General features: G+C 46.7%; 14 non-coding genes and 1 pseudogene across 14 annotated transcripts; 7 read left to right on the plus strand and 8 right to left on the minus strand.

Annotated features, from left to right (window-relative positions):
• The first annotated feature begins 3162 nt into the window (after positions 1-3162).
• Positions 3163-3326, plus strand: LOC135039989 (U1 spliceosomal RNA). The gene has a single exon (XR_010233955.1). It is a non-coding gene; the product is annotated as a U1 spliceosomal RNA (small nuclear RNA).
• Positions 3327-3478: 152 nt separating this feature from the next.
• LOC135039904 (U1 spliceosomal RNA) lies at positions 3479-3641 on the plus strand. The gene has a single exon (XR_010233878.1). It is a non-coding gene; the product is annotated as a U1 spliceosomal RNA (small nuclear RNA).
• A 655-nt stretch (positions 3642-4296) lies between these two features.
• On the plus strand, positions 4297-4459 carry LOC135039992 (U1 spliceosomal RNA). Its single transcript, XR_010233958.1, has one exon. It is a non-coding gene; the product is annotated as a U1 spliceosomal RNA (small nuclear RNA).
• A 9471-nt stretch (positions 4460-13930) lies between these two features.
• Positions 13931-14093, minus strand: LOC135039888 (U1 spliceosomal RNA). Its single transcript, XR_010233862.1, has one exon. It is a non-coding gene; the product is annotated as a U1 spliceosomal RNA (small nuclear RNA).
• Positions 14094-14245: 152 nt separating this feature from the next.
• LOC135039962 (U1 spliceosomal RNA) lies at positions 14246-14409 on the minus strand. Its single transcript, XR_010233928.1, has one exon. It is a non-coding gene; the product is annotated as a U1 spliceosomal RNA (small nuclear RNA).
• A 674-nt stretch (positions 14410-15083) lies between these two features.
• Positions 15084-15246, minus strand: LOC135039889 (U1 spliceosomal RNA). Its single transcript, XR_010233863.1, has one exon. It is a non-coding gene; the product is annotated as a U1 spliceosomal RNA (small nuclear RNA).
• A 152-nt stretch (positions 15247-15398) lies between these two features.
• On the minus strand, positions 15399-15562 carry LOC135039999 (U1 spliceosomal RNA). The gene has a single exon (XR_010233964.1). It is a non-coding gene; the product is annotated as a U1 spliceosomal RNA (small nuclear RNA).
• Positions 15563-16256: 694 nt separating this feature from the next.
• On the minus strand, positions 16257-16397 carry LOC135039928 (U1 spliceosomal RNA; annotated as a pseudogene).
• A 152-nt stretch (positions 16398-16549) lies between these two features.
• LOC135039869 (U1 spliceosomal RNA) lies at positions 16550-16713 on the minus strand. Its single transcript, XR_010233843.1, has one exon. It is a non-coding gene; the product is annotated as a U1 spliceosomal RNA (small nuclear RNA).
• Positions 16714-17387: 674 nt separating this feature from the next.
• Positions 17388-17550, minus strand: LOC135039895 (U1 spliceosomal RNA). The gene has a single exon (XR_010233869.1). It is a non-coding gene; the product is annotated as a U1 spliceosomal RNA (small nuclear RNA).
• Positions 17551-17702: 152 nt separating this feature from the next.
• Positions 17703-17866, minus strand: LOC135039984 (U1 spliceosomal RNA). Its single transcript, XR_010233950.1, has one exon. It is a non-coding gene; the product is annotated as a U1 spliceosomal RNA (small nuclear RNA).
• A 49-nt stretch (positions 17867-17915) lies between these two features.
• On the plus strand, positions 17916-18079 carry LOC135040000 (U1 spliceosomal RNA). The gene has a single exon (XR_010233965.1). It is a non-coding gene; the product is annotated as a U1 spliceosomal RNA (small nuclear RNA).
• A 98-nt stretch (positions 18080-18177) lies between these two features.
• LOC135039930 (U1 spliceosomal RNA) lies at positions 18178-18340 on the plus strand. The gene has a single exon (XR_010233900.1). It is a non-coding gene; the product is annotated as a U1 spliceosomal RNA (small nuclear RNA).
• Positions 18341-19014: 674 nt separating this feature from the next.
• LOC135039967 (U1 spliceosomal RNA) lies at positions 19015-19178 on the plus strand. Its single transcript, XR_010233933.1, has one exon. It is a non-coding gene; the product is annotated as a U1 spliceosomal RNA (small nuclear RNA).
• Positions 19179-19330: 152 nt separating this feature from the next.
• Positions 19331-19493, plus strand: LOC135039890 (U1 spliceosomal RNA). Its single transcript, XR_010233864.1, has one exon. It is a non-coding gene; the product is annotated as a U1 spliceosomal RNA (small nuclear RNA).
• Positions 19494-20384: the final 891 nt, after the last annotated feature.

A 20384-nucleotide genomic window follows, 5' to 3' on the forward strand; every position in this document is an offset into this window, starting at 1 on the left:
TGCTGCACATGTAAGTGCAAGAGATCCTGAAGCACTCACTCATCATGGGAAAGTACCAATGTGTTTCTTCATTGGTTGATGGAAGAAACATCATACAAAAACTCTCCACATTATTGACTTTTTAAAATGTTTCTAGGAATCGTTCTAGATGAATGCTTATTAGCCTTTGTCAGTATGTACTTTTGCAAAGTGTCGCGGTGGCGCAATCAGTTAGTGTGTAAGGCTATTAACCAAAAGGTTGGTGGTTCAATCCCACCCAGGGACTTAATTGACCTTGTTATCAGATTTTGGTGATCTTTAAGTAGACAAGTCAAAATTTCGAAAACCCCTGTTATGGTGTAGGGTACCTGGCCTTCTCTGATGTAATCAGAGTTAGATTTGATTCAGTGATTTTATAAAAACAGCTAGGAAGCACAATTTAGCAGTGGGTTGCAGAGAAAAAGAAATATGCTGGCAAAAAAATCCAATTGACTGATTAAACAGCTCTTCATTTTCTGGCTTTATTTTTATGCTAACAAATTTGTTCTCTGAAAAGTGTCCACAAAGCCAAGTATCTGATTAACATCGTTGTAGGGATGGTTTTTCACCTATTACTAAATTAAACTTGCTTCATTGGAAAGGCAGCAAGATGCATCCTCATTTCAATATCTACTGAAATAATACAGGTTGACACCAGGAAACATTAACGCCACTGCATCCTTGCTGCTTTCTCATGTGGAAGTCTGTTTAATGTGAAAACAAGGTGATATCTAATTAGCACACAGGTAAGGAATTAAGAAAATCTTTATTTAAGGGTGAAGATGTTTCTCACAAAATCGTTGCCCCAATGCATCATTGAAATTCAAGCTGGAAAGATGATTTTAATATATCACTTGTACATTTTGTATTGCTCTTCTGGTGACAATGTAGTTTGCTTTTGTCAATTACCATTTTAATAATCGGGTAAAGAAAATTAATTGGATTTTTGAAAGAAAACAATACTGTCAATATACTATTAAAACAAATTAAAATGGTAAAAGTTATTGTACTTTAAGTAAAAATAAAAGAGCAAAAATATCAATCCCAGTTTTGGATTACTTTAATTAACAAAAAAAAATGCATATAGCAGAGGATAGTTTCAATCTGCCTACCTCTGGGTTATGGACCCAGCATGCTTCCATTACAGTACTCTGCTGCACATGTAAGTGCAAGAGATCCTGAAGCACTCACTCATCATGGGAAAGTACCAATGTGTTTCTTCATTGGTTGATGGAAGAAACATCATACAAAAACTCTCCACATTATTGACTTTTTAAAATGTTTCTAGGAATCGTTCTAGATGAATGCTTATTAGCCTTTGTCAGTATGTACTTTTGCAAAGTGTCGCGGTGGCGCAATCAGTTAGTGTGTAAGGCTATTAACCAAAAGGTTGGTGGTTCAATCCCACCCAGGGACTTAATTGACCTTGTTATCAGATTTTGGTGATCTTTAAGTAGACAAGTCAAAATTTCAAACCCCCTGTTATGGTGTAGGGTACCTGGCCTTCTCTGATGTAATCAGAGTTAGATTTGATTCAGTGATTTTATAAAAACAGCTAGGAAGCACAATTTAGCAGTGGGTTGCAGAGAAAAAGAAAAATGCTGGCAGAAAAATCCAATTGAGTGATTAAACAGCTCTTCATTTTCTGGCTTTATTTTTATGCTAACTAATTTGTTCTCTGAAAAGTGTCCACAAAGCCAAGTATCTGATTAACATATTTGTAGGGATGGTTTTTCACCTATTACTAAATTAAACTTGCTTCATTGGAAAGGCAGCAAGATGCATCCTCATTTCAATATCTACTGAAATAATACAGGTTGACACCAGGAAACATTAACGCCACTGCATCCTTGCTGCTTTCTCATGTGGAAGTCTGTTTAATGTGAAAACAAGGTGATATCTAATTAGCACACAGGTAAGGAATTAAGAAAATCTTTATTTAAGGGTGAAGATGTTTCGCACAAAATCGTTGCCCCAATGCATCATTGAAATTCAAGCTGGAAAGATGATTTTAATATATCACTTGTACATTTTGTATTGCCCTTCTGGTGACAATGTAGTTTGTTTTTGTCAATTACCATTTTAATAATAGGGTAAAGAAAATTAAGTGGATTTTTGAAAGAAAACAATACTGTCAATATACTATTAAAACAAATTAAAATGGTAAAAGTTATTGTACTTTAAGTAAAAATAAAAGCTAAAATATCAATCCCAGTTTTGGATTACTTTAATGAACAACAAAAAAATGCATATAGCAAAGGATAGTTTCAATCTGCCTACCTCTGGGTTATGGACCCAGCATGCTTCCATTGCAGTACTCTGCTGCACATGTAAGTGCAAGAGATCCTGAAGCACTCACTCATCATGCGAAAGTACCAATGTGTTTCTTCATTGGTTGCTGGAAGAAACATCTTACAAACACTCTCCAGATTATTGACTTTTTAAAGTTTTTCTAGGAAACGTTCTAGATGAATGCTTATTAGTCTTTGTCAGTATATACTTTTTGCAAAGTGTCTCTGTGGCGCAATCGGTTAGTGTGTTCAGCTAACCCTTGTGCACTATCCTGACTTCTCCTCCTGTCTGCTTACTTTGTGCCTTCCAATGCACAATGCAAACTACAGGTAGTGCTGCAGGGCCCACACCCTTTTACTTGCCTTACGGAGCAGCTCTGGAGCTGTTTCAGTGCCAAGCTGCTGTAAGAAATAAGCTTGAATGCTTCAGAGGCTGGGGCATTGTCAACATGAGCCCCACACCAAAGGAGGGTGGAGGTGTTTAATGCGAACTAGGGGTCATCCAAGCGCCGCAAAAGGCCGCCATACCCTGCACGCCCCTTTTCTCTTTTCATATGCAGATGAGGATTGAAGCCAACTTTGACCCACTGCTTGGATGACATCACCATATGCAAATCCATCTGCTGCAGGCCTTCCCCCCGGAATGCTTGCACTAGTTGTTGCATTTGGTTTGTTGTTTGGGGGTGCTTCAGTATTAGGCAGCCTTCTGCCCTCCCATGTTCATCTGAAAATATGTGTTCTCCCTGCAGTTGTTGTCCCAAGATGAGAGTTCCCTTGTGCTGCCTCAGTTGAATCTCCTTTACTTGACAGAGATGTGCCTGAGCAGCGGCCCTCCCCAGCCCTATCCCAAATCATACTTATTTTGCATAGGAGATACCATGGTCATGAAGATTGTTCTCCCAGGGTGAGGTTCATTCATTGCATTTTGGGTATGCTGATCCCTGTGATTTCCCCAAATGTGGGTAACTCGACTGCATTATTTGTGGTAGTGGGGGACTGTGTTTGTGTTTTCCTCTGGTCAGCTCTGGTAAAAGTCAGATTTCTTTGTTTCAGATCTTCCTCTAGCCTTGTTCTTCTTTCGAGAGTTCCCTTGTGCTTCCTCAGTTGGATCTCCTTCAGTTGACAGGGCGGTGCCCGAGCAGCGACCCTCCCCAGCTCAAGCCCAACTCCTACTTACCTGCCAGGTGAGATACTATGATCATGAAGGTGCTTCTTCCAGGGCAAGGCTTACCCATTGCACTCTGGGTGTGCTGCCCCTGCGATTTCCCCAAATGTGGGAAACTTGACTGCATAATTTGTGTTTCCCCTGGTCGGCTCTCGTATAATTCAGATCTCTTTGTCTCAGGTCTCTCTCCAGCCTAGTTTGCTGTCTGTTTCCACTTCTTTTTTCTTGAGCCCCTCCCTTTTATACCCTTGTGCACTATCCTGACTTCTCCTCCTGTCTGCTTACTTTGTGCCTTCCAATGCACAATGCAAACTACACACCCTTTTACTTGCCTTACAGAGCAGCTCTGGAGCTGTTACAGTGCCAAGCTGCTGTAAGAAATCAGCTTGAATGCTTCAGGGGCTGGGGCATTGTCAACATGAGCCCCACACCGAAGGAGGGTGGGGGTGTTTAATGCGAACTAAGGGTCATCCAAGCGCCGCAAAAGGCCGCCATGCCCTGCATGCCCCTTTTCTCTTTTCATATGCAGATGAGGGTTCCAGCCAACTTTGGCCCACTGCTTGGATGACATCACCGTATGCAAATCCGTCTTCTGCAGAACTTCCCCCAGGAATGCTTGTACTAGTTGTTGCATTTGGTTTGTTGTTTGGGGGTGCTTCAGTATTAGGCAGCCTTCTGCCCTCCCATGTTCATCTGAAAATATGTGTTCTCCCTGCAGTTGTTGTCCCCAGATGAGAGTTCCCTTGTGCTGCCTCAGTTGAATCTCCTATACTTGACAGAGATGTGCCTGAGCAGCGGCCCTCCCCAGCCCTATCCCAAATCATACTTATTTTGCATAGGCGATACCATGGTCATGAAGATTGTTCTCCCAGGGTGAGGTTCATTCATTGCATTCTGGGTATGCTGACCCCTGTGATTTCCAAAATGTGGGAAACTCAACTGCATTATTTGTGGTAGTGGGGGACTGTGTTTGTGCTTTCCTCTGGTCAGCTCTGGTAAAAGTCAGATTTCTTTGTCTCAGATCTTCCTCTAGCCTTGTTCTTCTTTCGAGAGTTCCCTTGTGCTGCCTCAGTTGGATCTCCTTCACTTCACAGGGGGTGCCCGAGCAGCAATCCTCCACAGCTCTGGCCCAACTCCTACTTACCTGCCAGGTGAGATACTATGATCTTCACTGTTAGGGCAATCAGGATGTGGAATTCCCTGCCAGGGAAGGTGGTAATGGCGGACTCTGTAATTGGATTTAAAAAAGGAATGGATACATTTCTGAATGAAAAAGCTATCCAAGTTTATAATACTTAAAATATCAACATGGTTAATCCGGGGGTAACATGAGTTGTAGTAGCTAACTAGTCATAATACATTATTAAGCAAGTATGTAGAATCATCACAACTTAAAACAGGTTGAACACGATGGGCAATTTGCCTCTATTCAACCTCAAAAACTATGTTACTATATGTTACTATATTACTATGTTACTGTAGTATACAGAACACCACAATGCAATGAGCAGTGATAGTGAGCACTGATGAGGATACTAGAACTGACACTGAGCAGCAAGATGCAGCACTGGACTATTAGTAATGTACTGTAGTATGCTGAGCACAACAATGCAGCACAAGACAATGAGCAGTGATACTGAGCACTGATGAGGATACTACTGAGAACTGACACTGAGCAGGAGAGACACACTACTAGTATTACTGAGCAGCAATAAGTATCCACTGATACTGAGCACTGATATTGAGATTTCCACTGAGAGAACATAGCCACGTCCTCTCCGCTCTCTCTTCAATGCACGAGTAAAAATGGCGGCAACGCGCAGCTCTTTATATGGAATCCGAATCTCGCGAGAATCCGACAGCGGGATGATGACATTTTCCCTTGTTCATAGAATTTGGGAGTCATTTTGATCCCAAAGTATTATTAACCTCAATAACCATAATTTCCACTCATTTTCAGTCTATTCTTAACACCTTACACCTCACAATATTATTTTTAGTCCTAAAATTTGCACCGAGGTCGCTGGATGACTAAGCTCAGCGACCCAAGTGGCCGACACAAACACCTGGCCCATCTAGGAGTGGCACTGCAGTGTCACGCAGGATAGCCCTTCCAAAAAACACTCCCCAAACAGCACATGACGCAAAGAAAAAAAGAGGCGCAATGAGGTAGCTGTGTGACTAAGCTCAGCGACCCAAGTGGCCGACACAAACACCTGGCCCATCTAGGAGTGGCACTGCAGTGTCACGCAGGATGGCCCTTCCAAAAAACACTCCCCAAACAGCACATGACGCAAAGAAAAAAAGAGGCGCAATGAGGTAGCTGTGTGACTAAGCTCAGCGACCCAAGTGGCCGACACAAACACCTGGCCCATCTAGGAGTGGCACTGCAGTGTCACGCAGGATGGCCCTTCCAAAAACACTCCCCAAACAGCACATGACGCAAAGAAAAAAAGAGGCGCAATGAGGTAGCTGTGTGACTAAGCTCAGCGACCCAAGTGGCCGACACAAACACCTGGCCCATCTAGGAGTGGCACTGCAGTGTCACGCAGGATGGCCCTTCCAAAAAACACTCCCCAAACAGCACATGACGCAAAGAAAAAAAGAGGCGCAATGAGGTAGCTGTGTGACTAAGCTCAGCGACCCAAGTGGCCGACACAAACACCTGGCCCATCTAGGAGTGTCACTGCAGTGTCACGCAGGATGGCCCTTCCAAAAAACACTCCCCAAACAGCACATGACGCAAAGAAAAAAAGAGGCGCAATGAGGTAGCTGTGTGACTAAGCTCAGCGACCCAAGTGGCCGACACAAACACCTGGCCCATCTAGGAGTGGCACTGCAGTGTCACGCAGGATGGCCCTTCCAAAAAACACTCCCCAAACAGCACATGACGCAAAGAAAAATGAAAGAAAAAAGAGGTGCAAGATGGAATTGTCCTTGGGCACTCCCACCCACCCTTATGTTGTATAAACAGGACATGCACACTTTAACCAACCCATCATTTCAGTGACAGGGTCTGCCACACGACTGTGACTGAAATGACGGGTTGGTTTGGACCCCCACCAAAAAAGAAGCAATTAATCTCTCCTTGCACAAACTGGCTCTACAGAGGCAAGATGTCCACCTCATCATCATCCTCCGATTCATCACCGTGTACATCCCCCTCCTCACAGATTATCAATTCGTCCCCACTGGAATCTACCATCTCAGCTCCCTGTGTACTTTGTGGAGGCAATTGCTGCTGGTCAATGTCTCCACGGAGCAATTGATTATAATTCATTTTAATGAACATCATCTTCTCCACATTTTCTGGAAGTAACCTCGTACGCCGATTGCTGACAAGGTGAGCGGCGGCACTAAACACTCTTTCGGAGTACTACTTGTGGGAGGGCAACTTAGGTAGAATAAAGCCAGTTTGTGCAAGGGCCTCCAAATTGCCTCTTTTTCCTGCCAGTATACGTACGGACTGTCTGACGTGCCTACTTGGATGCGGTCACTCATATAATCCTCCACCATTCTTTCAATGGTGAGAGAATCATATGCAGTGACAGTAGACGTCATGTCCGTAATCGTTGGCAGGTCCTTCAGTCCGGACCAGATGTCAGCATCAGCAGTCGCTCCAGACTGCCCTGCATCACCGCCAGCGGGTGGGCTCGGAATTCTGAGCCTTTTCCTCGCACCCCCAATTGCGGGAGAATGTGAAGGAGGAGCTGTTGACCGATCAAGTTCCACTTGACTTGATAATTTTCTCACCAGCAGGTCTTTGAACCCCTGCAGACTTGTGTCTGCCGGAAAGAGAGATACAACGTAGGTTTTAAATCTAGGATCGAGCACGGTGGCCAAAATGTAGTGCTCTGATTTCAACAGATTGACCACCCGTGAATCCTGGTTAAGCGAATGAAGGGCTCCATCCACAAGTCCCACATGCCTAGCGGAATCGCTCTGTCTTAGCTCCTCCTTCAATGTCTCCAGCTTCTTCTGCAAAAGCCTGATGACGGGAATGACCTGACTCAGGCTGGCAGTGTCTGAACTGACTTCACGTGTGGCAAGTTCAAAAGGTTGCAGAACCTTGCACAACGTTGAAATCATTCTCCACTGCGCTTGAGACAGGTGCATTCCACCTCCTATATCGTGGTCAGATGTATAGGCTTGAATGGCCTTTTGCTGCTCCTCCATCCTCTGAAGCATATAGAGGGTTGAATTCCACCTCGTTACCACTTCTTGCTTCAGATGATGGCAGGGCAGGTTCAGGCGTTTTTGGTGTTGCTCCAGTCTTCTGTACGTGGTGCCTGTACGCCGAAAGTGTCCCGCAATTCTTCTGGCCACCGACAGCATCTCTTGCACACCCCTGTCGTTTTTTAAATAATTCTGCACCACCAAATTCAATGTATGTGCAAAACATGGGACGTGCTGGAATTTGCCCAGATATAATGCACGCACAATATTGCTGGCGTTGTCCGATGCCACATATCCACAGGAGAGTCCAATTGGGGTAAGCCATTCTGCGATGATCTTCCTCAGTTGCCGTAAGAGGTTTTCAGCTGTGTGCGTATTCTGGAAAGCGGTGATACAAAGCGTAGCCTGCCTAGAAAAGAGTTGGCGTTTGCGAGATGCTGCTACTGGTGCCGCCGCTGCTGTTCTTGCGGCGGGAGTCAATACATCTACCCAGTGGGCTGTCACAGTCATATAGTCCTGAGTCTGCCCTGCCCCATTTGTCCACATGTCCGTGGTTAAGTGGACATTGGGTACAACTGCATTTTTTAGGACACTGGTGAGTCTTTTTCTGAGGTCTGTGTACATTTTCGGTATCGCCTGCCTAGAGAAATGGAACCTAGATGGTATTTGGTACCGGGGACACAGTACCTCAATCAAGTCTATAGTTGGCTCTGAAGTAATGATGGATACCGGAACCACGTTTCTCACCGCCCAGGATGCCAAGGCCTCAGTTATCCGCTTTGCAGCAGGATGACTGCTGTGATATTTCATCTTCCTTGCAAAGGACTGTTGGACAGTCAATTGCTTGGTGGAAGTAGTAAAAGTGGTCTTACGACTTCCCCTCTGGGATGACCATCGACTCCCAGCAGCAACAACAGCAGCGCCAGCAGCAGTAGGCGTTACACTCAAGGATGCATCGGAGGAATCCCAGGCAGGAGAGAACTCGTCAGAATTGCCAGTGACATGGCCTGCAGGACTATTGGCATTCCTGGGGAAGGAGGAAATTGACACTGAGGGAGTTGGTGGGGTGGTTTGCGTGAGCTTGGTTACAAGAGGAAGGGATTTACTGGTCAGTGGACTGCTTCCGCTGTCGCCCAAAGTTTTTGAACTTGTCACTGACTTATGATGAATGCGCTGCAGGTGACGTATAAGGGAGGATGTTCCGAGGTGGTTAACGTCCTTACCCCTACTTATTACAGCTTGACAAAGGCAACACACGGCTTGACACCTGTTGTTCGCATTTCTGTTGAAATACTTCCACACCGAAGAGCAGTTTTTTTTGGTATTTTCACCAGGCATGTCAATGGCCATATTCCTCCCACGGACAACAGGTGTCTCCCCGGGTGCCTGACTTAAACAAACCACCTCACCTCCCCAGCGCCAGCAACACCCATATCCTCCTCATCCTGGTGTACTTCAACACTGACATCTTCAATCTGACTATCAGGAACTGGACTGCGGGTGCTCCTTCCAGCACTTGCAGGGGGTGTGCAAATGGTGGAAGGTGCATGCTCTTCACGTCCAGTGTTGGGAAGGTCAGGCATCGCAACCGACACAATTGGACTCTCCTTGTGGATTTGTGATTTTGAAGAACGCACAGTTCTTTGCTGTGCTTTTGCCAGCTTAAGTCTTTTCATTTTTCTAGCGAGAGGCTGAGTGCTTCCATCCTCATGTGAAGCTGAACCACTAGCCATGAACATAGGCCAGGGCCTCAGCCGTTCCTTGCCACTCCGTGTGGTAAATGGCATATTGGCAAGTTTACGCTTCTCCTCCGACGATTTTTATTTAGATTTTTGAGTCCTTTTTTTTACTGATCTTTTGTGTTTTGAATTTTACATGCTCTGTACTATGACATTGGGCATCGGCCTCGGCAGACGACGTTGATGGAATTTCATCGTCTCGGCCATGACTAGTGGCAGCAGCTTCAGCACGAGGTGGAAGTGGATCTTGATCTTTCCCTATTTTTGGAACCTCAACATTTTTGTTCTCCATATTTTAATAGGCACAACTAAAAGGCACCTCAGGTAAACAATGGAGATGGATGGATACTAGTATACTTATGGATGACGAGTGACTGACGACACAGAGGTAGCTACAGCCGTGGACTACCGTACTGCGTCTGCTAGTATAGAGATGATAATTAATGATATAAAAAAAATATATATATAACTACTGTAGGTATATATTATATAATGACGGACCTGGTGGACACTGTCAGCAGACTGCTAAACTACTAGTATGATGAAGACAGAAAAAAAAACCCCACCACAGGTAGGTAGGTATACAATTATGGACGAGCACTGACGACACAGAGATAGCCACAGCCGTGGCCTACCGTACTGCGTCTGCTAGTATAGAGATGATAATTAATGATATAAAAAAAAATATATATAACTACTGTAGGTATATATAATGTAATGACGGACCTGGTGGACACTGTCAGCAGACTGCTAAACTACTAGTATGAAGAAGATAGAAAAAAAACTTCACCACAGGTAGGTATACAATTATGGACGAGTGACGACACAGAGGTAGGTACAGCCGTGGACTACCGTACTGCGTCTGCTAGTATAGATAATATACTAAATATATTACTACTGTAGGTATATAATATAATGACGGACCTGGTGGACACTGTCAGCAGACTCCTAAACTACTAGTATGAAGAAGATAGAAAAAAAAACCCACCACAGGTAGGTAGGTATACAATTATGGATGAGCACTGACGACACAGAGATAGCCACAGCCGTGGCCTACCGTACTGCGTCTGCTAGCATAGATAATATACTAAATATATTACTACTGTAGGTATATAATATAATGACGGACCTGGTGGACACTGTCAGCAGACTGCTAAACTACTAGTATGAAGAAGATAGAAAAAAAACCCCCACCACAGGTAGGTATACAATTATGGACGAGTGACGACACAGAGGTAGGTACAGCCGTGGACTACAGTACTGCGTCTGCTAGTATAGATAATATACTAAATATATTACTACTGTAGGTATATAATATAATGACGGACCTGGTGGACACTGTCAGCAGACTCCTAAACTACTAGTATGAAGAAGATAGAAAAAAAACCCCCACCACAGTTAGGTATACAATTATGGACGAGTGACGACACAGAGGTAGGTACAGCCGTGGACTACCGTACTGCGTCTGCTAGTATAGATAATATACTAAATATATTACTACTGTAGGTATATAATATAATGACGGACCTGGTGGACACTGTCAGCAGACTCCTAAACTACTAGTATGAAGAAGATAGAAAAAAAACACCCCACCACAGGTAGGTATACAATTATGGACGAGCACTGACGACACAGAGATAGCCACAGCCGTGGACTACCGTACTGCGTCTGCTAGTATAGATAATATAATAAATATATTACTACTGTAGGTATATAATATAATGATGGACCTGGTGGACACTGTCAGCAGACTCCTAAACTACTAGTATGAAGAAGATAGAAAAAAAAAACCCACCACAGGTAGGTAGGTATACAATTATGGACGAGCACTGACGACACAGAGATAGCCACAGCCGTGGACTACCGTACTGCGTCTGCTAATATAGAGATGATAAAGATGATAGAGATGAAAAAAAAATATAACACTACTGCAGGTAAATATTTATATAATATAATGTATGACCGACCTGCTGGACACTGTCAGCAGAATGCGTTTATAGAATAAAAAAAAAAAACACCACAGGAGTGTTTAACTTTTTCAGGCAGACAATATACTGGTGGTCACACTGGCAGCAAAAGTGTGCACTGTACTCCTGCTATAACTGCTCCCCAGTCTCCCCCACAATTAAGCTGTGTGAGCAGTGAGCACTCAGCACAGTCAGATATACATAGATGATATATCATGCAGCACACTGAGGCTGAGCACATATATGGTATGTGTATCGTTTTTTTTCAGGCAGAGAACGGATTATAAATAATAAAACTGGTGGTCACTATCAGCAAAACTCTGCACTACTGAGTACTCCTGACAAGTTCAACTGCTCCCCAAATTAGTAGTAAATCAAATGTCACTCGTCTCTATCTTCTAATCTAAACGGAGAGGACGCCAGCCACGTCCTCTCCCTATCAATCTCAATGCACGTGTGAAAATGGCGGCGACGCGCGGCTCCTTATATAGAATCCGAGTCTTGTGAGAATCCGACAGCGGGATGATGACGTTCGGGCGCGCTCGGGATAACCGAGCAAGGCGGGAGGATCCGAGTCTGCTCGGACCCGTGCAAAAAAGGGTGAAGTTCGGGCGGGTTCGGATTCCGAGGAACCGAACCCGCTCATCTCTAATGGCCACCCAGCATGACGCCTCCCTTCTTGACCATGCTGTAATTGCAGTCGCACTGCAGTTCAGCGTGATCATAAAAAATGGTGTAGCCTCCTGCTGGTGCAGACTGTATGTGCGCGCAGGAAGCCGCCACCATTTTTGTGATCACAGCGGCTGAATGTGATGTCATACAGCCGCTGTGACCACGCCCCCTGTGTCTCCTCCATTGCAGACCCCATTTTGAAGCCTTGCCCCCGCACCGCTCCATCCCTGACTTGGAAATGGAGTGTTGCTGACCCCCCTCTCCCCCCCTGCCCCGATTGACAGGCAGAGGCGATCGCATTCTCTGCGGGGTGCCGCAGAAAATGCAGGCACATGCGTATGCTCTTAGCAATTTTTGCAGTTGGATCGCTTATTGTGATTGCAATCCAACCTGAATCAGGCCCTATTACCTATCACAATGCGCTGCGGGCAGTACAAAATTGGTTTAATATAGGAGAAAAACCCCCAGACCTGTGCTCCTTAACTGTACCTGGTGGCTAGTGGAGCGGCTGCCCAGTAATCAGTGTCCACGACAGTGCGCACACGGTCCACCCCCTACGGCCACGCTCCCCTTCATCAGCGGCCTCGTGATCCGGAAGGGCGGTGTGTGTGTGACTGACCTTAGGAAGAAACCGGAGCCTCCGCTGCAGTGACCCAGCAACCAGGGCACGGGAGTATACAGCGCCGCTGGGAGTGATGAAGCTGCAGTAAAGATGTCTATTAGACCTAGCCTGCTGCAGCCCTTGTAGATTCTCATAAAACAAGTTCTTCTTTTCTTGTCAAAATTAATAGCTAAGAATAGGCTGCCTGAGGCAGGCCCCTGTTAAGTGGCCTGCTACTGAAGGCACCAACTACAAACTGAGCTCCCTGTTCATGGAAGCGGGGTTATAGAGGAGAATGCACTGAGCTTCTTGGGAACAGTCAAAAGCTTTGAGCCGGTTGGTGCCTCAGATCAAGATCCTACTCTACACACCAATGTGAATCCTTGTGGAGTCCAGTGTACCCCACAGAAGAAATTAATGTGTCACACCCATTGGCAGCAACCTTAGAATAGCTGCTGACGGGCACAATTGAGAAAGGAAGGGGGGGGGGGACATTTGAATCCAACACATAGATGCAATTCAAATATGTAATTTGTACCTTCCTATTTTAAAATATAATGGATGAACCTCACCCTGTGAGAACAATCTTCATGATCAAGAGATCTCATATGCAAAATAAGTATGAGTTGGGATAGGGCTGGGGAGGGTGGCTGCTCGGGCAGCCCCTCCCCCGTCAAGTTAAGGAGATTCAACTGAGGAAGCACAAGGGAACTTTTGTCTGGGGACAACAACTGCAGGGAGACCACATCTTTTCAGATGAACATGGGAGGGCGGAAGGCTGCCTAATACTGAAGCACCATCAAATATCAAACCATATGCAACAACTAGTACAAGCATTCCTGGGGGAAGGTCTGCAGAAGACGGATTTGCATACGGTGATGTCATCCAAGCAGTGGGCCAAAGTTGGCTGGAACCCTCATCTGCATATGAAAAGAGAAAAGGGGCATGCAGGGCATGGCGGCCTTTTGCGGTGCTTGGATGACCCTTAGTTCGCATTAAACACCCCCACCCTCCTTTTGTGTGGGGCTCATGTTGGCTCTGCCCCAGCCCCTGAAGCATTCAAGCTGATTTCTTGCAGCAGCTGGGCACTGTAACAGCTCCAGAGCTGCTCTGTAAGGCAACTAAAAGGGTGTGGGCCCTGCAGCACTACCTGTAGTTCGCATTGTGCGTTTGAAGGCACAAAGTAAGCAGACAGGAGGATAAGTCAGGATAGTGCGCAAGGGCATAGAAGGGAGCGGCTCAAGAAAAGAGAAGTGGAAACAGACAGCAAACTAGGCTGGAGAGAGACCTGAGACAAAGAGATCTGAATTATACGAGAGCCGACCAGGGGAAACACAAATTATGCAGTCAAGTTTCCCACATTTGGGGAAATCGCAGGGGCAGCACACCCAGAGTGCAATGGGTGAGCCTTGCCCTGGGAGAAGCACCTTCATGATCATAGTATCTCACCTGGCAGGTAAGTAGGAGTTGGGCTAGAGCTGGGGAGGGTCGCTGCTCGGGTACCCCCCTGTAAAGTGAAGGAGATCCAACTGAGGCAGCACAAGGGAACTCTCGAAAGAAGAACAAGGCTAGAGGAAAATCTGAGACAAAGAAATCTGACTTTTACCAGAGCTGACCAGAGGAAAGCACAAACACAGTCCCCCACTACCAAAAATAATGCAGTCAAGTTTCCCACATTTGGGGAAATCACAGGGGTCAGTATACCCAAAATGCAATGAATGAACCTCACCCTGGGAGAACAATCTTCATGACCATGGTATCTCCTATGCAAAATAAGTATGATTTGGAATAGGGCTGGGGAGGGCCGCTGCTCAGGCACATCTCTGTCAAGTAAAGGAGATTCAACTGAGGCAGCACAAGGGAACTCTCATCTGGGGACAACAACTGCAGGGAGAACACATATTTTCAGATGAACATGGGAGGGCAGAAGGCTGCCTAATACTGAAGCACCCCCAAACAACAAACCAAATGCAACAACTAGTGCAAGCATTCCTGGGGGAAGTTCTGCAGAAGACGGATTTGCATACGGTGATGTCATCCAAGCAGTGGGTCAAAGTTGGCTTCAACCCTCATCTGCATATGAAAAGAGAAAAGGGGCGTGCAGGGCTTGGCGGCCTTTTGCGGTGCTTGGATGACCCCTAGTTCGCATTAAACTCCTCCACCCTCCTTTGGTGTGGGGCTCATGTTGGCCATGCCCCATCCCCTGAAGCATTCAAGCTGATTTCTTGCAGCAGCTGGGCACTGTAACAGCTCCAGAGCTGCTCTGTAAGGCAAGTAAAAGGGTGTGGGCCCTGCAGCACTACCTGTAGTTTGCATTGTGCATTGGAAGGCACAAAGTAAGCAGACGGGAGGAGAAGTCAGGATAGTGCACAAGGGTATAGAAGGGAGCGGCTAAAGAAAAGAGAAGTGGAAACAGACAGCAAACTAGGCTGGAGAGAGACCTGAGACAAAGAGATCTGAATTATACGAGAGCCGACCAGGGGAAACACAAATTATGCAGTCAAGTTTCCCACATTTGGGGAAATCGCAGGGGCAGCACACCCAGAGTGCAATGGGTGAGCCTTGCCCTGGGAGAAGCACCTTCATGATCATAGTATCTCACCTGGCAGGTAAGTAGGAGTTGGGCTAGAGCTGGGGAGGGTCGCTGCTCGGGCACCCCCCTGTCAAGTGAAGGAGATCCAACTGAGGCAGCACAAGGGAACTCTCGAAAGAAGAACAAGGCTAGAGGAAGATCTGAAACAAAGAAATCTGACTTTTACCAGAGCTGACCAGAGGAAAACACAAACACAGTCCCCCACTACCACAAATAAAGCAGTCGAGTTTCCCACATTTGGGGAAATCACAGGGGTCAGCATACCCAGAATGCAATGAATGAACCTCACCCTGGGAGAATAATCTTCATGACCATGGTATCTCCTATGCAAAATAAGTATGATTTGGGATAGAGCTGGGGAGGGCCGCTGCTCAGGCACATCTCTGTCAAGTAAAGGAGATTCAACTGAGGCAGCACAAGGGAACTCTCATCTGGGGATAACAACTGCAGGGAGAACACATATTTTCAGATGAACATGGAGGGCAGAAGGCTGCCTAATACTGAAGCACCCCCAAACAACAAACCAAATGCAACAACTAGTGCAAGCATTCCTGGGGGAAGGCCTGCCGCAGATGGATTTGCATATGGTGATGTCATCCAAGCAGTGGGTCAAAGTTGGCTTCAACCCTCGTCTGCATATGAAAAGAGAAAAGGGGCGTGCAGGGCATGGTGGCCTTTTGCGGCGCTTGGCTGACCCCTAGTTTGCATTAAACACCTCCACCCTCCTTCGGTGTGGGGCTCATGTTGGCTATGCCCCAGCCCCTGAAGCATTCAAGCTGATTTCTTGCAGCAGCTGGGCACTGTAACAGCTCCAGAGCTGCTCTGTAAGGCAAGTAAAAGGGTGTGGGCCCTGCAGCACTACCTGTAGTTTGCATTGTGCATTGGAAGGCACAAAGTAAGCAGACGGGAGGAGAAGTCAGGATAGTGCACAAGGGTATAGATGGGAGGGGCTCAAGAAAAAAGAAGTGGAAACAGACAGCAAACTAGGCTGGAGAGAGACCTGAGACAAAGAGATCTAAATTATACGAGAGCCGACCAGGGGAAACACAAATTATGCAGTCAAGTTTCCCACATTTCGGGAAATCGCAGGGGCAGCACACCCAGAGTGCAATGGTGGGCCTTGCCCTGGGAGAAGCACCTTCATGATCATAGTATCTCACCTGGCAGGTAAGTAGGAGTTGGGCTAGAGCTGGGGAGGGTCGCTGCTCGGGCACCCCCCTGTCAAGTGAAGGAGATCCAACTGAGGCAGCACAAGGGAACTCTCGAAAGAAGAACAAGGCTAGAGGAAGATCTGAAACAAAGAAATCTGACTTTTACCAGAGCTGACCAGAGGAAAACACAAACACAGTCCCCCACTACCACAAATAAAGCAGTCGCGTTTCCCACATTTGGGGAAATCACAGAGGTCAGCATACCCAGAATGCAATGAATGAACCTCACCCTGGGAGAACAATCTTCATGACCATGGTATCTCCTATGCAAAATAAGTATGATTTGGAATAGGGCTGGGGAGGGCCGCTGCTCATGCACATCTCTGTCAAGTAAAGGAGATTCAACTGAGGCAGCACAAGGGAACTCTCATCTGGGGACAACAACTGCAGGGAGAACACATATTTTCAGATGAACATGGGAGGGCAGAAGGCTGCCTAATACTGAAGCACCCCCAAACAACAAACCAAATGCAACAACTAGTACAAGCATTCCTGGGGGAAGTTCTGCAGAAGACGGATTTGCATATGGTGATGTCATCCAAGCAGTGGGTCAAAGTTGGCTTCAACCCTCGTCTGCATATGAAAAGAGAAAAGGGGCGTGCAGGGCATGGCGGCCTTTTGCGGCGCTTGGATGACCCCTAGTTCGCATTAAACACCTCCACCCTCCTTCGGTGTGGGGCTCATGTTGGCTATGCCCCAGCCCCTGAAGCATTCAAGCTGATTTCTTGCAGCAGCTGGGCACTGTAACAGCTCCAGAGCTGCTCTGTAAGGCAAGTAAAAGGGTGTGGGCCCTGCAGCACTACCTGTAGTTCGCATTGTGCGTTGGAAGGCACAAAGTAAGCAGACAGGAGGAGAAGTCAGGATAGTGCGCAAGGGCATAGAAGGGAGCGGCTCAAGAAAAGAGAAGTGGAAACAGACAGCAAACTAGGCTGGAGAGAGACCTGAGACAAAGAGATCTGAATTATACGAGAGCCGACCAGGGGAAACACAAATTATGCAGTCAAGTTTCCCACATTTGGGGAAATCGCAGGAGCAGCACACCCAGAGTGCAATGGGTGAGCCTTGCCCTGGGAGAAGCACCTTCATGATCATAGTATCTCACCTGGCAGGTAAGTAGGATTTGGGCTAGAGCTGGGGAGGGTCGCTGCTCGGGTACCCCCCTGTCAAGTGAAGGAGATCCAACTGAGGCAGCACAAGGGAACTCTCGAAAGAAGAACAAGGCTAGAGTAAAATATGAGACAAAGAAATCTGACTTTTACCAGAGCTGACCAGAGGAAAGCACAAACACAGTCCCCCACTACCACAAATAATGCAGTCAAGTTTCCCACATTTGGGGAAATCACAGGGGTCAGCATACCCAGAATGCAATGAATGAACCTCACCCTGGAAGAACAATCTTCATGACCATGGTATCTCCTATGCAAAATAAGTATGATTTGGAATAGGGCTGGGGAGGGCCGCTGCTCAGCCCTATTCCAAATCATACTTATTTTGCATAGGAGATACCATGGTCATGAAGATTATTCTCCCAGGGTGAGGTTCATTCATTGCATTCTGGGTATGCTGACCCCTGTGATTTCCCCAAATGTGGGAAACTCGACTGCTTTATTTGTGGTAGTGGGGGACTGTGTTTGTGTTTTCCTCTGGTCAGCTCTGGTAAAAGTCAGATTTCTTTGTTTCAGATCTTCCTCTAGCCTTGTTCTTCTTTCGAGAGTTCCCTTGTGCTGCCTCAGTTGGATCTCCTTCACTTGACAGGGGGGTGAGATACTATGATCATGAAGGTGCTTCTCCCAGGGCAAGGCTCACCCATTGCACTCTGGGTGTGCTGCCCCTGCGATTTCCCCAAATGTGGGAAACTTGACTGCATAATTTGTGTTTCCCCTGGTCGGCTCTCGTATAATTCAGATCTCTTTGTCTCAGGTCTCTCTCCAGCCTAGTTTGCTGTCTGTTTCCACTTCTCTTTTCTTTAGCCGCTCCCTTCTATACCCTTGTGCACTATCCTGACTTCTCCTCCCGTCTGCTTACTTTGTGCCTTCCAATGCACAATGCAAACTACAGGTAGTGCTGCAGGGCCCACACCCTTTTACTTGCCTTACAGAGCAGCTCTGGAGCTGTTACAGTGCCCAGCTGCTGCAAGAAATCAGCTTGAATGCTTCAGGGGATGGGGCATGGCCAACATGAGCCCCACACCAAAGGAGGGTGGAGGAGTTTAATGCGAACTAGGGGTCATCCAAGCACCGCAAAAGGCCGCCAAGCCCTGCACGCCCCTTTTCTCTTTTCATATGCAGATGAGGGTTGAAGCCAACTTTGACCCACTGCTTGGATGACATCACCGTATGCAAATCCGTCTTCTGCAGAACTTCCCCCAGGAATGCTTGCACTAGTTGTTGCATTTGGTTTGTTGTTTGGGGGTGCTTCAGTATTAGGCAGCCTTCTGCCCTCCCATGTTCATCTGAAAATATGTGTTCTCCCTGCAGTTGTTGTCCCCAGATGAGAGTTCCCTTGTGCTGCCTCAGTTGAATCTCCTTTACTTGACAGAGATGTGCCTGAGCAGCGGCCCTCCCCAGCCCTATTCCAAATCATACTTATTTTGCATAGGAGATACCATGGTCATGAAGATTGTTCTCCCAGGGTGAGGTTCATTCATTGCATTTTGGGTATACTGACCCCTGTGATTTCCCCAAATGTGGGAAACTTGACTGCATTATTTTTGGTAGTGGGGGACTGTGTTTGTGCTTTCCTCTGGTCAGCTCTGGTAAAAGTCAGATTTCTTTGTCTCAGATTTTCCTCTAGCCTTGTTCTTCTTTCGAGAGTTCCCTTGTGCTGCCTCAGTTGGATCTCCTTCACTTTACAGGGGGGTACCCGAGCAGCGACCCTCCCCAGCTCTAGCCCAACTCCTACTTACCTGCCAGGTGAGATACTATGATCATGAAGGTGCTTCTCCCAGGGCAAGGCTCACCCATTGCACTCTGGGTGTGCTGCCCCTGCGATTTCCCCAAATGTGGGAAACTTGACTGCATAATTTGTGTTTCCCCTGGTCGGCTCTCGTATAATTCAGATCTCTTTGTCTCAGGTCTCTCTCCAGCCTAGTTTGCTGTCTGTTTCCACTTCTCTTTTCTTGAGCCGCTCCCTTCTATGCCCTTGCGCACTATCCTGACTTATCCTCCTGTCTGCTTACTTTGTGCCTTCAAACGCACAATGCGAACTACAGGTAGTGCTGCAGGGCCCACACCCTTTTAGTTGCCTTACAGAGCAGCTCTGGAGCTGTTACAGTGCCCAGCTGCTGCAAGAAATCAGCTTGAATGCTTCAGGGGCTGGGGCAGAGCCAACATGAGCCCCACACAAAAGGAGGGTGGGGGTGTTTAATGCGAACTAAGGGTCATCCAAGCACCGCAAAAGGCCGCCATGCCCTGCATGCCCCTTTTCTCTTTTCATATGCAGATGAGGGTTCCAGCCAACTTTGGCCCACTGCTTGGATGACATCACCGTATGCAAATCCGTCTTCTGCAGACCTTCCCCCAGGAATGCTTGTACTAGTTGTTGCATATGGTTTGATATTTGATGGTGCTTCAGTATTAGGCAGCCTTCCGCCCTCCCATGTTCATCTGAAAAGATGTGGTCTCCCTGCAGTTGTTGTCCCCAGACGAAAGTTCCCTTGTGCTTCCTCAGTTGAATCTCCTTAACTTGACGGGGGAGGGGCTGCCCGAGCAGCCACCCTCCCCAGCCCTATCCCAACTCATACTTATTTTGCATATGAGATCTCTTGATCATGAAGATTGTTCTCACAGGGTGAGGTTCATCCATTATATTTTAAAATAGGAAGGTACAAATTACATATTTGAATTGCATCTATGTGTTGGATTCAAATGTCCCCCCCCCCCTTCCTTTCTCAATTGTGCCCGTCAGCAGCTATTCTAAGGTTGCTGCCAATGGGTGTGACACATTAATTTC

Source organism: Pseudophryne corroboree, unplaced genomic scaffold (assembly GCF_028390025.1).
Source record: "Pseudophryne corroboree isolate aPseCor3 unplaced genomic scaffold, aPseCor3.hap2 scaffold_719, whole genome shotgun sequence".
NCBI lineage: Eukaryota > Metazoa > Chordata > Amphibia > Anura > Myobatrachidae > Pseudophryne > Pseudophryne corroboree.